The sequence below is a fragment of the Numida meleagris genome, chromosome 8 (genome assembly GCF_002078875.1).
Source record: "Numida meleagris isolate 19003 breed g44 Domestic line chromosome 8, NumMel1.0, whole genome shotgun sequence".
NCBI lineage: Eukaryota > Metazoa > Chordata > Aves > Galliformes > Numididae > Numida > Numida meleagris.
Window position 1 is genome coordinate 3,727,650 of NC_034416.1, and position 16,957 is coordinate 3,744,606.

The 16,957-nt window shown below is 47.1% G+C and overlaps 1 long non-coding RNA gene across 1 annotated transcript; it reads right to left on the reverse strand.

The window, feature by feature from the left end:
- On the reverse strand, positions 5,704-12,173 carry LOC110403301. Its single transcript, XR_002441609.1, has 5 exons — positions 12,112-12,173; positions 11,405-11,595; positions 9,078-9,126; positions 6,601-6,953; positions 5,704-6,438 (listed from the first exon to the last, which is right to left on the reverse strand). It is a non-coding gene; the product is annotated as an uncharacterized LOC110403301 (long non-coding RNA).

The window sequence follows — 16,957 nt, forward strand, 5'->3', positions numbered from 1 at the left end:
CCCGCCGCGCCGCGGGCCCAGCGCCGCCGTAGCTGGAGTACCGCGCTGCTCCACGTGCGCGCCGCGCTGCGCCGGGGTTGCCCCGGTAGCGGCGCGAATGTTCCCGGTGTCTCGGAGCCTCCCCGCACCCCCACCCCTCAGCTCGTCCCGCGTGGCCGCACCCCCAGCACCTGCGGGCCTGCACCTGCGGATCGCAGCCCTCTCCGCGCCCGTGTGCTGCGCTCACCGCCAGCCCCGCTCCCGCTGCGCTTTTTCCCCACCCGCCCCCAGATCTTGGTGCCGGGCTCGGGATGAGCGCATCGTGGTGCTCCACGCCCCGAGTGGTTTCCTGGTGTTCAGGTGGCAAACACCCGCGCTAGCTCTGTGGGCATATTTTGAAATCCCCCTGCACCACGAGAGCGCTCTACGTACAGCAATCACAAGGACTCTCTGGGCTCAGCTCTGATCCAGCCCTTCGTGTATTCACAATATGCCAGTGATGCTCAGCCCTCGGCTCCTGGCATATGTGCGGCGCTCACCCTGGCACATGTGCTACCTCCGTTCCTCTGCCCGCCCGCCCTGCTGAGAGCTGGAGTTTCCAATGCGCGCAGCAGCCAGGAAAGAAAATAATTCAAAACCGCCCTCCCAGACCTTTATTCATCATATAAAGAACAAAAAAACCCATCCAGCCTCCTTTCTGCTCCTCTCGCAGGGCTCCCGCAGCCCACCTGCAGTCCTTTCACCTGGGACGTGGGGCGTTTGGAGGGGATGTCTTCATGGTTTCCATCCCTGAGCAGCCTATCCTGTCCTTCCTGCTTTTTTCCTGATGCCTCAACTATTTGAAAAACATTTACACTCACAATAATAGGCAATTTCATCACAAAGATTCCAGGCATGAGAACTACTGAGTTAATGTGCTTCTGTTTATATCTGTCTCTCCAAAATGAATGGATTGCAGCGTTTAATGAAAATGCTGTGTTCTGAAATTCAAGCTTTAAAATTATAAAGACGTTTCCGTGCTTTATATCCATCACTTTCTCACAATCGTTTGTATTAAAAAAAATGTATTTGCCTCCAGCTTTATTTATTTTACACTACGAAATAACGAAGACGTGTGCTGGGTTAAAACTGATCCCGAATGCTAATACATGAGAATTAAAAGGAGGGAATAATGATGGCCTAATGTCTACGCTAAATTAATATATACTATAAAAGATATGATGCATACTGGGTTGGCGTTCCCAGCAGAGCCATTATTCTGGAATGAGCTAAACAAACAATGATCATCCTTTCAGTGATGAGTGATGGTCTCCAGCCTGCTGCCTTCTCACCCGCTGTATGCAAACGATGCTCCCAGCTTTCACCCGGGGACACTAGCAAAACATAAACTGCCTCCAATGAGACGAAGGTCTGCTGGTTCCCTATGGGTGCAGGGCTTCTGGTCAGCAGGCACAAGGCAAGGAGCTGCTGGAACAAAAGGACCTGAAGTGACAAAATGGACATGAAAGCAGGATCAAGCTGAGCTGGTGCAAGAGCTCCCCTTGGGCTGACCCCGTTCACATGCAGACCTTTCTGAAAGGCAGTGGTTTGTGTGTAAAGGCATCAGGTATTTGCCCAGAGATGGATCAATGCAAAGCCTCGTGCCTCGAGCACTAAATTGATCTTTGCAGCTTTAGGAAAGTCTTGTTAGCTCTTCGTGTGGTACAGATTATCACACCCCTGTCTCTTTCATAAAGACCTTCACAGCATCTGAATTTCACCACTGTGTTTGGCTGACAAATGGTGACTGCTTCAAAAAGACACGGCAGCTCAGAGGTAAGCAGGCTGTCAGCGTGCAAACTGAGCTTTGCTGGGTATTAACACCTCTGCCTCATAGGGAGGATCGTGGTTTCATGTCAGCAGGAGCTGTGAGCCCCATGGCCAGGGGCACCCCAACCGCTGGAAACCACAGCAGCCGAGGTGGGGTCACTCTCAGATCAGAGGAGAAACCGTATTTGTGCAGTAGCATAATTAGAAGAACCTGGTTAAATGAATCGTAAGAAAGCCCTTTGCTTTGCTAAATCCCCTTGTAAGATGATGATTCTTAGAATATCTGTGCAGGAAGGGGGAGAAGACAAATGAAATAACTACAGAAGAGCCTCCTGTGTTACGAAAATAGCATAATTCTTGAAACAACCAACATAACTGTCACCAGCCTAGCTTCTGCAGCTTGTTTTTATGGAGTGATTTCTCTTGGCCAGAGACAGCCAACAGTTAAACGCATTTGTGGTAAGGGCATTCAGAATCACTCACTCCCCAGCACATCGCAAAGTGATGGAGTACGTGGTCCAGCCTTGTCCTCCAGCACCCAGCAGGACCCCCTCCTGCTCCCACAAGCTTTGTGCAAAGGAAGCTCTTTGATAGCTTTTCTTCTCTGCCGACTCTGGGTGAAATTGGATGCTGGAGTCAAAACATGTCAGCCAGGTCAGCCAGGCAACGTGAGCACAACACCCTGTTCCTGGAGGAAACGAGGTTTAAAAAAGCACAGAGCAGTAAGATCTGCAGCCAGGGCACCACGTGGGAAGAGGAGCAGGGCTGAGAAAACATCCAGCAAAGGGCCAGGGAAACGGGATCGTGGGACAGGAGCTTCCCCAGTGCCTCACAGCATAAGGCCCTTATCTGGAAAAAGGCTATGCAAATGAGCAAAGGCATGGAGCAGCAGGGTGATGAGTAAAACTAATTAGAAAATGAAGCTTGATTATTCATGGACTTGACATATCAGAGAGCAGCTAATCAAAGGAATAATACAAGTTTGCATATTCTTTGTAACGTGGGCATCAAAGCCCTCAAAGCCTCACTTCTTGTCACTGTGGCATCACCACTGCTCATTCCTAACACCAAGCACACTTGACAAGAGCGTAATGTCTCACTCTGGATCATGCAATGCTTCGAGCCCAGAGTGTCCAGAAGTGCCTCTTTCCTCCAGTTATTGAGCTCAACTAGCAGCTACCCCTCCCTGTAGATGTTCACAAATACAAACATTGCTCAAAGCTCTTTGGGTGGGTGGGAAACTGGGCAAGCCTTCAAGGCTGGAGCTAACGACCTAGAAATGGACAGGACCTACCTGAGGTTGGGAGATAATCCTTGACAGTTTCATTCTGCTGCTGACTACTAAATAAGCTTTGCAGAAGTCACATGTGGAGCAATGGGCTTGGTGTGAGGTATGTGCATAGTATCTGCTGGGTGCAGGAGGCTTTCAGAAGTGCCTCTTTCCGTTCATGTAGCCTCAGAAGCCATCCATCCAGGCTGCTCATTGCACTGAACCTTGGATTTCCACCATCCATTGGCACTGGCCAAAAGGCAGGCAAGCTTTCAAGTTATGAGCTGTCAGCAGAATTTCCATTTCACACATAGATCTGTGAAAGGTTTTAGAGTAGGACCTGAGGAGGGGCTGGACATATACCAAGCTTCTGGGCAACAGTCAGTATCATTCATTCACTCTCTATCTCATCACCACCGATTTTTATCCCAGCATGAAACTGGCTGAGAAACTGCTGAAACATCAAGTTCCCTTTTGATGAGGACAGCCTGGGACAACTCCAGGGAACAGGATCCATGGGGATGAAAGGGCTCTTTCAAGTATGCCTCTGAATCAGTGGGAAAAGTGAGAAGTTGGGAGAGCCGTACTGCAGCTACTGTTTGCTTGTCTGAATAATTACAGTGATGGGTATATTAATCCCATCTGGCATTGGAGCCAAAGAGCAACCAGGCCCTGAAAGAGATTACGGGTGAGGTGTGCGAAGTACGAAGCACCCTCTTTGGAGGGACTTACCAGCAGATTAGCCGGCATTAGAAAGGGGGTGAGCACAGGGGCCATATGGCCCGAGCAACATTTTGTGCCGAGTTCTGAGCTCACATTGGGGCCAGCCTGCAATTGCAGCCTGGCAAAACACTCGTCCTCGCAAATCCCCCACCTCTTTTTTATTTTCGTGTACACCAACTTGTGTATAACAGCAGCCTGGTGGCTCTGACCTCCTTCAGAACAAAACCTGCAGCATTCTCCCCATTAAGGTAGCTAAAAGCCTAGCTCAGGTCATGTGAAGTGGGCTTCAGAAGCAGCTTCACACCGTAGGGAAGACTATAAAGCACTCACAATATTTGTTGCATCTTTCTAAAACCAAGAGGGAAATCATTTTGCGTGGCTCTGAAAGGAACAGTGGGAAAAGTGGCAATATTACCTAATGTTATTACAATAGATAGTCCTGTATGGAGTAAATACAGAGGGATTTGGTCCAAAGGCACTCAGAAATCTGAGCAGCCTATGAAATCTGCCCTCCATAGCGAAGGATAGAGCAATTAATTTCACTGGCTTTGAAAACGATGTAGTTAAAGTGGTACCACCCTTTTGCCTGGACACTCTTCAATCCACGAGTAGTTAATAATAACATAATGTGGAGTCACTCTGCATACAGATTGCACCTCGGATGCAGTATCAGTATTTGCTTCTCGAAACTGATGCTGAATTCAGGCACCACGGAATCAGGGAATTAACCTGTGTGAGAGGGGATCACATGGAGGAACAACAAAATCACAGGGAGAGGTCTTAAATTTCCTCGGACGGGTTCCTGCAGTTACCTCATTTGCAAAATGAATTGCAGAATAAATGAGCATGGAGTCAAAAGAATCCTGAATGTAATCAAATAAGGAAAGGAAGCTTTGAGGCCGGCTTCCTACACAGAGCCTCCGAGCAGCAGCTGATGGATCTGCGGGGAGCGATCTCATAGCCCAGCGAAACAAAGAGCTGCTCTTGTTTCACAGTGAGATTTTGCAAAAGCAGATTTGCCAGAGACAGCGGATGAATAATTCACCCTTTATGTAGACGTGGGGATAAATTTTCGGTCCTTTGTCTCAAATCTAGTCCTGTAAGAGCACATCCAGCATTCCCCTCCAAATAAAACAACAAGGGGGACAAAGCAAGACTTCCAGTTTCCTGATGTGTAAGAGGCTTCTCATAGCAAAAGAAAAAGAAGGAAGATAAAGGTCACCTTTCTCTCTGTCTTCCTCCTCTGCCAATGCAAATCCACAAGGAAATGGAATATGCACGTTATATTACAGTGAAACTTCTGGAATTAGGCAAAAATCAACATACAGCTCAGCAGACAAACCCCAGCTGGGCTGCGTGCAAATAAAGGACATGGAGCACAGCAGCCTTGTTGCTGCCTGAGAATGTTTTGTGTTCAGTGTTAGCACACTTAGCAATAGCTAAAAGGAAGAAAACAGGAAGCATGAATTCCTACCTCCTGATCCCAAATTGGAGCTACTGGGGCCAGATGGCCCGGGGCCACGTTTTGCCCTGCTCTGCATTTGCATTCCCAAAGGCACAACTGCTCTTTGAATCCCGGCTTTGTGGCAGAGCGCTGGCTGCCAGTCCTGCATGTGCGGTGCTGCCACTTCTCCAGATTAAAATAGGAGCAGCTATTTTAATCTGCTGCTGGAATACAGCTGCAGAAATTCCTCGCTGTGCTTTTCTTCTTCTCCCCAGCGGATCAAGCAGCGTGGCAGGGGGCTCACATATCCCCATGCTGGTCTGTCTGACAGGAAAGGAGGGCTCACACAGAGAGGCTGCATGGTCGAGCGCTTGCCTTGTGGTTTATAAAATCCAACCCAAGAAGGCTTTTAAATACACAACTAACAGAAGACCCCTTTTTTTTTTTATTTTTTTATTTTTTTGTCTTGGACCTTTGTTAAATGCTGATTGATCAAATCGGGAAATAATTGGGCAAAGGAGAATGTTAATGCTTTTTTGTTCCTGCTCAGCCATGGGTGGCAGGGTCCGGTGATGCTGTGCACACGCTATGCGCTGTGCTGTGTTTGCACTAGATTACAGTAACCAAAATTACCTGTGCAAGGAAACAGTAAAACAGCTATTATTTTATTGCATAGCACTGATTCTATTCCTTCTGCCTATCTTCCCCTATTAAGGATAAGCAATAACATTGTGCTGCTACAAGGGGTGTACGACAGCACCTCTCAGCATCAAAATTCAGCACATCTCCCACAAGGAAATGCATCCTCCAGCTTCACACAACTTTTACAGACCTGCCTGGGTCCCAGACTATATTTTTATATAGCAGTGGTAAATTCTTGCAGTTGTTTGTGTCTGAAAATACTCGGGAACAAATTGATACGTTTCTGTATGCTCTCCCAGCCTGCCTGATTGATACCTGCTGGTATTCTCAGCACACTGATCCTGAACAGCTTCAGACTCAGGGTCTCAGCTCCAATCCAGCACAAACCTCTTGGCCAAGGAATGCTGCTCCCAGCTCTTGGATCAATGCCGTGGGCTTCCATGAGCTGAGGAGTTCCAGAACTCCCTCAGGTTCTGAATTTGCAAGAGCTGTGGGTCTGACCCTGGATAAATTCATCTGCCAAAGAGCTGGGACTGCCAATTGGAGGCTGTGACTCTGTGCAGAACGCTATCTACCAAAAGAAAAAAGAAAACAAACTTATCAGAAATATTATTTTCTTTCATGCAGAGCATCAAACTTTAAATGATTCCATCTGTCACTTTCATCTGCACCCTGTTCCATTGGCTGGATTTTGCTCATTAAGATAAATTTCAAGCCAGCAGATCATTTTTACCTTCAGGGCTTTGCTGTAATGTGGTGTGTGGGACTTCCTCCCCTCCTCTGTATTTGACAGTCATGACAGAGGAGAAAGGGTATTTCTCTTATGCTGCTTTGCCATTGTGTGCAACAGCTTTGACCTTCCAAAAGAGAAAACAGTACATTCAGATTCCTCCGCCTTTCCCCCATGGGACAGGAGCTGGCCAAGCCCCTCCAATAAAAGTTTCCCATTCAACCTTGCGCCGTAAAACCTTCTATTCTTTATGACTCTCCTCCTCAAAGCTTCCCCAGCAAACCTCCAGCCCTTTAAGGACTCGTGCTGGAGAGCTTCTGTGTTGTGCAAATGGTTCAAATGTCTTTGTTTCTTCCCTGAAAAAGCATAAAAGAGATTTGTTGGATTCCTTACCTCATAACCAAACACAACTACACACTATGCACTTTGCATGTTACAGCTCCCCATGCTATCAGCCCGAATGACTTATTTTACTGTAAATGTAATTAAGCATTGGAATGGTTTCGGGAGGGATGGGATAAATCATCCGTCACTTAAAGTCTTTAAATCAAGGCTGGGTGTTTGCAGCGGGGTCCTGCGCCGTGTCCAGGCACACAGAGGCTCTTGAAATGCATTTTCCTGACTGTATATAACCACACGGTCATGGTCAGCCCTGGTATTGAGGAATTAGGGGATGGGCGGGATGGCCTTTGTCAAGCAGGATGTAGGATTAGTTGGACTTAATGGTCTGTTTTGGCCTTTAAATCTATGAATAGAGCAAAGGAAAGAGAAAAACAAAAACAAAAAAAAAAAAAACAACAGAACAAAAGTGCCTGCGATAGCCAGCGTGTTTCTCCCTTCTGAAAGCAGAGCTGGAGGGATTGCAGGCAGCTGGTGTTAGAAAGGAGCTCTAGAGAAAACCAAGGGCGCTGCAGTGTCCAGGCACCCACAGCCAGAGCCCCTCAGTCCCACGTGGTTCCTGCAGCCTTCCCAGCCACCCAGACCCACTGGGATCTTCTGAGCTCTCACAGCAAACACCAGGCACGAGGATGTGCTCAGAGCTCAGCCCATTTTCACTTTCTTTCCCTTTCCCCTTGATATCATTTATGTGTTTCAGAGCTATAAGTCTAATGCTTTTTCTATACCTAAATTAAGCTAATTAAAATTTTAATCTGGTAGACATTATCTTATTGCATAATTAGAAGAGCTTATATTTCAGTGGTTTGGTTGGTACCAATCCTTTTTACTTTAAATCGTGTTTCATTAATTGAGCAGAGCTTAGATAGGTGCTTATAAGGTAATAAGCTAACTATCTGTTCTTAGCAAAATTCTCCATTTTCCCCAGCGATGTACCCGCTCTGACCCCAGATGCTCTACACTGGAATAGTTCTCCCTCAATGCTGATGACACCCCGTGTCCACCTGGGCATTTAGGGGACTGTGGGCAGCCTTTGTAGGCACCAGCAAAGCAAACACTGACGGTCCCCACCGGCAAATGGCAAATACAAATTCTGCCCACTGACGGGTTGATAATATCTGCTTAACCATGGGTTATTGCATAATTAATTACTCTCAGAGCTTTATTAAGTCCCTAAGAATCTTTCTATAGACTAGGCTGGTATTACTCTACCATACATTTTAAAGAGATTACTGTTAATTAATTTAACTTGTCTGCATACCTAAAACTCAGCTAAACCCTCTATTGTGCCATCTGCTGTCCTTTCAGACATGCAGGACTTCCAAACTCCCATTGAACTATAAACAGATTAATGCTCTCTTCTCAGATACAAAAGTTTCCCAAAAAGACGCCTTCCAGCACCTCCTGCCATGCCCTGCGTGGTGCCAGGGAGCAGCCCATGGCACTGGGATCGCCCTTGCCATGGGTTATCCATCCCACCAGGAGAGAATTTCCCTCTGGGGCTATCGACCCGGAGCTTTCCAAAGACACTAAATTCCCTGAAAGTGCGAAATAAAACATTAAGCCACAATTTATCTACTCCTGGGGCTAAGGCGCCCAAACCGGTGAACATAAATCGCTCAGAACATTTATGATCTTCTGACAGATTTCTCTCCTGAAATAGGAGCCCGACGCACGTAAATCCTCGCAAACGTTCCTCCAGAGCGGAGCTGAGCATGGAGCTGGGCTGCACCCCTTCCCACTGCCCACGCTGTGGGGTGTGAGGGATGTTTGCTGAGCACCAAGTGCCAGCGCCCTCCCCTCCATCCTGTGTGTCACCATCCCCAGACACGGCCACCAAATCTACACAGCGCTCAAGACCAACGCAGCCTATGGGCTGAGGGCTGTTGTGGCTACCAAAATCCAAACAGAAAATAGTGATGTTAATGACAAGTCAGACCTTCCGGTTGGCCAGGCCACACGAGCTGGAGAAGTTTTTGTCAGTAAACAATTTCAAGGAGAAAAAAAAAATAAAATCAAGAATAACAGACTAACCCAAGCATAAAAATTCTTGATTATCTGCTAAAACACACACAAAAACTCACCAGACTTTTTGAAGGCGCTGTTTGTTCATTTCTCAGGTAGCAGCAGCTTCTGAAAAGAGGAGTATTTTTAGCATAAGATTGTAACTAAGGTTAGAAAAAAAGAACAGTTTCCACCCAGCTCCCTTTCACAAACTCGTTTGGGATGAGCAATGTGACAGCAGCTGGCTCCCACCATGCATGTTTCCGGCAGCGTCCTCTCCCAGCACCATCCTCCTGCCCAGGGATGCTCGGCTGCAGGGAGCACACAGCAGGCACACAGCCCTCTTTGGGGCCAGACCCACCTGCTGGCAGAGCCACAGTGTCTGCAGGGGCCCTGAGCTCACCCCACAGCTGTGAGCTGTAAGGCATGGCATGACCAGAGCAAGCTTGCAGCATGGCTGGAAGCTGGGCAGGACCCAAGGAGCTGCCATCTCACCATCGAAGCTCAGGTGCTCACCTCCTTGTTCAGATCTTGTTTGGAAATTGGCACAGAATTGCTCCACAGCTCCAAGCAGAGTTAGTTTCCCAACTGACAACTCATTTGCAGAGCAGTCAGTAACTCTGCACAAGGTGACTCTGGCAGCCCTGTTTCACCTGCACAATGCTTTGGATGAGGATGTGCTCCCTGCATTGCTACCTCTCCAACAGCAGCATTTTCCAGACTGGCAGCTAAAGGGATGCTTAGGCAGACATTCATGCAGACAGAAAGCTAAATCTGCTTTGCATTATGCTTGCTCCAAGAGGGGCTGGATGGAGAGTAGCAGCTTGCAGCTAGGCAATGGGTATGAGCCAACACCTCATCCAGACAGTTCGTTTGCCCTTCCCAACAAATGCTGTTTATTTGCAGCAAGCGTACCACGAGGCTTATGGCAGGGAATGGTGTCAGATGACACAGATTCTCCACCTGCCTGCCAGGGTGAGGTGCATCCCTCAGTGAGGTGCTGATGGATCTGTCTGAACATGCTTGCCAGCCAAAACACAGGTGAGGCAGGCATCAAAGAGACACACTTGGTTCTAATGTAGCTCATTCACTGAGCTTGGGTAGCCATTAAAGCAGCTGCAGTGGCTGTAGCTCAGCAGATGCTACATGGTGGCATCCCACTATGTCCTAAAGCATTCACAGCCTCCAGCCTGAGTCAAGTCCTCCCTTCCCACTTAACTGCTTGGTTTACACAGCAAAACAGCTCTCCCAAATATTCTTGCATCACACTCTAGGAGCTTGCTGTCGGGCCCCAGATTTCACTGTGATTTGTAATCAGTGCATCAGCCATCAGAAGCGGGTGATTAAAATATCTGTCATGAAGAACAATGTAAAATAAATGCAGATAAATTGTATTATTGTGGGTCATTTAGTTCTAAGTGCAACAGCCTCTGCATTTTTTGCCACTTAAGCGATATGCAGCATGAAACAGCACAAATAAATAAAGATGCAGAGAACATTAGATACACTTTGTAAGAGCAAATTATGCACGTTCACATTTCATTCTAGTTAGATCAAAATTAGATGGTTTTCCTCCATTATCTCAGTGGATACACTAAAAACCAGTGATTTATGAAAGAAACCGGTGTGAATGCCACTATAATTGATTAACCTAAGAGACTGGTGACCTACTTATAGGTACACAAATATGATTATAATTGTGCAGTAAGTAGTTGAATGTTCCACAGGACTTCTTTATAATGTGACTGTAATGCATAAAAACGAGAGGGAAACAAAAGGTTTCAGTTTGAGAATATGTACTGAGAGCTTTCTGCCCCCTCTCGAGGTGGATGGGGCAGAACCAAGCCCTCCTGACCAGCAGCATGTCCCATCAATACACTGTCACAGTAGCTGGGGACAATCCCCAGGTTTGAGCCCAAAGACCTCACCCAGATCATGCCCACGCCTGGTGCCTGGAGCATCACCGTGGAAAGCATCAGTTGGGGCCCCTAGAGGGAATGATCTGTTACAACCCCCTGCACTGGAAACCCTGGAGGTGATGCAGGAGGCAGGAGTTGTTAGGGTGGGACCGAGTTAATTAGCACTGTGTCTGATGAGGGCCATAACTGCATAATGAAAGAAATGAATAAAAGCTGGCTGATATGACTCCAGTGGACTGATGGGTGCTTGCTGCTGGCTGCGGTGTGGGTCAGGGCTGGAGCAGCGCGTGCAGAGCAATGCATTGCTCACAGTGAAGGAGATGGGTGGGGAAGGGGTGCTGGAGGGATCACTGCATGACCCATGTGACATGCTGGGGGCAGAAAGGGGAGAAGCATTACAAGAGACCCATAATTAAGCTCTACCACAAATCCACAGACTTCAGACATGGCCCAGAGAAAAATTTGCACCCCACTTCCCAATGAGCTACCTCTGACTCAGGCACACAGGTGACTGGATGAAGACGGCTGCTCTTGACTTCTGCACCCATCCTTCCAGATGCTGACAGCCACCCAGGGGTGACTGACAGGCTCTGCTTTTGTATTCTTTTCCATATTCAGTTGTCTAGAAGAAGGATATGTTGGCCACAGCAATGCAGCCTTTGAGAGAGGCGCTGGCTTCCTGAGAGTGAATAGTTCAGGAGATTGTTATAGTCAGCCTGAAGATACTGACAGCTCTGTTATCATGCCTCAGGCCAGTAAGGAAAGTGTAAGGAAGAAATAGAAAACCACAAGTTAAATCCGTGCTTTACAGCAATCAGGCTCTTCCTTTTAACTTTTAACCTTCTCAAATTCTAACTTCCACCTAAATGAATTAGTGAAGGATAAACATGTCTAGGTTGTGGTATTTTGAAACAGAGAGATGACTCCTAGCTCAGCCAGCTATTCTGGCCATCCAGCGTAACGTGCATTAAAGCGACAGAGGACGACAAAGCAGAAGACCACATACTATCTTTAGCCCATGTGCAGTCCTGTATCCATGCCCACTATGGAAAACTGAAGCTGTGCTTTGCATCCAGTCCCATGCAGTGCCTATCTTCCAAAATCTGCTGGGGACAGATAGTGGCTATTTACTGATCTATTGGAATAATACCTGCAATTCTCATTAACCAAGAGAGGCCTAGTACACTAAACCCACCTCTCTTCACTCTCTTCATTTTAGACCTTCAGCACTTCCAGTTACAGCTCTGCAAACATAACTGGAGATACCAGCCTACTAATATGGACTGTGGGACCAAATGAATCTCTATGGGGAGCACCTGTGCCCCCTCATTCCCTCAACAGACAGCAGCTGTTCCTCCTTCCAAAGTGTTGCTTTAAGTAAAAATCCTGCAATGCAATAATCCCAGCTTCAAGCCTATTGCAGAAATTAAAAATGACTTGCTTCTGGTTGGATGCAAAGCTTACTAACTACCTACCAGCATTCGAGTGGCAAGTTTGCCACATGAATAATTGTGTATCCACAAAAGTGTTCCACGGGAAGGGTTATTAGCAGGAAAACAGGAATTCAGTTGGAAAGCATTAATAAACCTTGAAGACAACAGCTATTATGGTGATTGATCCTCTATCCAAGTGTACACAGCTCCTGCAGGATGGAGGAGCAGAGGATGCTGTGCAGGAGGGGTATTCTGAGAGCAGGGAAGGAAGGGAGGGTTGTTGCAGAAGTCAAGGGTAAAAATTGGTACTGTCACATCCAAAAGGGTTTAAAAAGAAAAACACACTTCTTTTCCAAAGCAAACTCAAAATTAGATCATGTTAGTAGTCTGCAGAACTCGGGTCCCACTCCCAGCCCTTGGGTTTCCCCCAGTACCGTACAGCAGGGGGGTCTCTGCCTGCTGCAGGTGGGGGCTCGCTGCTCCCTGCCAGGACCTCCATTGGATTGGGTGCAGCCCATGATCCACACAGAGCTGCTCACATCACAGCATCATAGTTCACGCCAAGATGCAGGGTGTTGAGCTCACTGCAGTATTTTTCCTTCTGAAAGGAAACAAAAACAAACTCTTGCCAGTTTATTATTTCAGCTAATTATATGAGCCAACAGTATTTCATCCAAACCATTTTAGAAAAATAATTGGAGAACGTTCGCAAAACCCAAGCAACCATTTTTCTCCTGCCAGCATGGCAGATGCAAACATAAAGAGTAACATGTCCATACATCTCCAATCTCAACTTCTTATGAAACAAAATAAAAGCAATCTGGTTGTGAACTGATCCAAAGCAAATACAATATTTCAGAACACTCGCATTCCGTTGGTGGGGCTGGTTTATATAACACAATCTAAGGACCAGTGTGCAAATATGAGGGGAAGACCATGTCCCCTTCACACTTTCTTGACTCATAGACATTGTTTTCATTCTCCATGCAAGTGAGGAGCCCTTGGCCTGCACAGCAGCACCTTTTGAAGGAAGAACACTTGACAGATTTCTGTGGCACTCTGAAAAAGAGTTGTTTTATAAGCCACGGGTTCCCTTTGCCATATATAACGTTTTGCCATTTACTGTATGATCTCTGAGATCACACACAGGTGTCTTCCAAATGAGTGCTACTGAAAGCATCCCCTGCCTGACTTCCCTTTGCAAGTGCTATCTCTATTCCCAGTTGACAGATGGAAAGAGAAGGAAGGAGAGGATGGCATCTTCCTAAGGCAGCTCCAGGCACAGGCTGGACCTTGGACAGCAGCCACCACCAACCCAGGGCAGGACTCCCATTTCACACAGTTTTATGTGCAAAGACCTCGTTTGTGTTGGAGTTTTCTGCCACTCCTTTTTCAAGGAAGTGTTGTTCCAGCCACTGTCTCTATCTCATGCTGAGGTTTCGTGATTAGTTTCCAAGATTTAGTGGCTTTTCGATAGGCAGAAGAACACCTTGGGTTCGTGGCACTGCGGTCCTACTTAGAGAAAATTGCCAAAGTAAATCAGAAACAAAGGGGAACCTAATAAAAACTGGAAATTGTGTGCATTAAAAGTGAAATAAAAGAAAAAGGAAAGGGGAAAGGAATGCTAAAAGGATAATTGTCATTTTCAGAAATGAAGCCATTGAAGGATTTCCAAAACCAGTCCCAATTCTCAGTTTGCTCTGCCATCATTTTGCTGTGAGTTTTGCACCCAATTCCTCTGGGTCTCTGAATGCAGTCCTCCATGGTACCACCAGCCTGGACTGGCTCTGACTGATACCTCCCAAGAGTGAGGGAGGCCAGCAACAAAAATAAGCTCATAAATTTCATGCTTTCTTTGCTGCTTCCTCCTCATGCCCAACAGTTGCATTTGGCTGTGTCTGCACACCGCGGGTGTGAGGAGTGCACTGTTGGGGCTGCATCCCAGAGCACACATTTCATAAGCAAAGCAAACCAGTCACTCTGTGAATTAGTGGCAAATCTTATGGCAATGCCAATAAACAGAGACGCTAATTAATACCTGCTCATAATTCAATTCATTTAGGGCTCTTCTTCCCCCGCATCCGGCTGCTGCAGACCTTCGAGGAGGGCTGCATGCTTCCTGGCTGCTCCCTGGGAGCTGATTTACTGCCGCTGTGCCAGGATCTGCGCAATATTCAGGGCCTTTTCTGCAATGAAATATGCTCAGCATGGAGGTCAGGCAAACTATGCCACGCTGCATTCATAATCATTCTTCAATTAGCACTGCAGACCGTCTGCAGACTCACAGTTCAAATACTACAAGTCTGGGGGTTGTTCGTGGTCGAGAAGGGGTTCAGCTGGGGCCAAGCCCTCCATTCATTTCCTAAACACTGACTTTTCTGCCATCTTTATTTACCATAATTAATACTCTCTTAATGCGGACTCTCCCTGGCCTTGCTCTGGGATATGCTGTACTGCCCGCCACAACACGGCCATGGCTTGGATCTGCAAAGGCACTTTGTTTCTCATGGGATTCATATTATCAGTGCAAAATATCTCCTTCCTTTTCATAGCACAATGGCTCACTCTGATCCAGATGAAAATGTGGATGTTTCCATAATTGCACACTGACCTGTGCTGAACAAGCCTGCTCAAATGCTATTTCAGTTCTGCATGGCCAGACTTTATCAGATCTATTCTATCTAGAGGAAGTCACATCACAAATAAATAACTTCAACAGTACATCGGCGTATTTTAAAAGCAAATTATTTGGCAAGTATTCCCACTTTCTTCTCCTTATTCACCCAGTTTATAGGACCGTTAACAAGTGCACCCTGAGCTGGAAGAGCAGCCTTACCAACGACAACCTCAGCGCTCTTCCACTTCAAAAAGTTTAATTTTGAGTCTCTTCTTCCTCTCATCCTCCAGAGTCTTCATGTGCTGCAACATTTTGTGAGTCGCTGCTGCCAGCCCAAGAGCTCCATGCTTGGTGCCTGTTCCTTGTGCACTGCTGACCTGCCTCCTCCCCGCTCCATGCTCCTGCCACCCGTCCTTGTCCCCTGTGATCCCCTATAGCAAATCCATCCAGCCTTGGGCCTGGCCATGCATTAAGGACCATGTATGCTCCCAGCCAGGCCAGCAATTTGCTATTCCATTCCCAGTGACACCAGTTGTGCACACCACGGGCACCAACTCTTCCCTCAAGGTTGCTCCTTTCATTGCCCACGGTCCCTTCCCGCTGCAACTTTGACAAATGTCAGAACTCCTTAGCCATTTTCCTCCAAGAGAATTAAAGTTTTAATGATTAACCTTTATAAATTACAACAGCAATGCTCTAAATAATAAACAGTTTCTGGCCAGGTCTAGCCCTCTGAGCTATTATTCTCCAGCATGATATGCTGAGCCCCTATCTGCATATATTTTCCATACTGTATTCAAGTCCTCTTATGTCATTGAGATAAGCAGTCAGGAGATATGTGTTTTCCAAAATGATGTCCTCGTTCATCATTTCTTCCTCACTGCTCAGCCTGATTACATTTAATTCAAGAAGAAAGAAGCCTCGCCTGGGCCCACTGAGCATATAAGGTTAAAAAAGCAATGCAAATGAAGCAACGGCTTCCTGGAGAAATGGCTACAGAACACAAAATAACAGCATGTCTTATCAGCACTGGGGCTGTGTACTCTCCTCCTCATTTCAGAGAAAACTCAGAGCACAAATGACCCATTCATCAAGATCAGCAGGTACAATTCTGCTTTAAACACATATGCTCAGCAGCAGCCACCCTCCCGATTAATAGGGAAAGAGCTCTGAGCCTTAATTTCATCTGATATTAATGCAAAGCTTAATTACAAATACAGATAGGGGAGTTAAAGCTTCCTGCAGCCTGATCCCTTTCAAGCGATACTTTGCTTAGGGAGAAATATCTTTTGTTCCTGCAAGTTCTTGTCTGTCACAGTGTTTGGCCATTCCAGGATACAGCAAGGAGGGGTAATGGCAACACATGCCAAGGCACAACGCAGCGGTGAGCGGTGAGGAGTCCTGGTGACGCTGCACATACACCTGTGCCCAGGGTGCAGCCTCCAGCACAACCACTGCTTGTCCCCGTGCTGCAGAATGGCAAAGATGATGCTGTTGTGAAGCCTTCATGGCCTTGGCTTGGCTTGAACATCAACATCTGATTCCTTTGGAAATAAGCACTGTGGATGCTGCTGGGGGCATGGCTCTGCAATGGCCCCCCCAAGCCTACTGCCTCACCGAGCTGCTGCAGAGCCAGGCTGGCACCCGTGAGGTTACGGAAGGAATTTCCCACTAGGAGAGGCAGCTCACATGTTTGCTCTCAGCAGACTTCAAAGAAATGCCAGAGGAGCCAGGGAAATGAAACACATATCAAGCCAGCCAAATAGGCAAACAAACACAGGCAAAAAAGCTAGAGCAAATGAACTCGGACCAAAACTCCAGATTTAAAATGGGAATTGAAAAGGTCTTGAAGAGCTGGGCAGCTTCCTGGCACATCCAGAGGGTGGCGGATCTGCAGCTCCAGGAAAGTCCAACAGTTAGCCAAGGACTGAGCAGTGTCCCTGGCACATCCACACCCTGAAGGGACTGAGCCCGTGGGCACATTGAAAGTG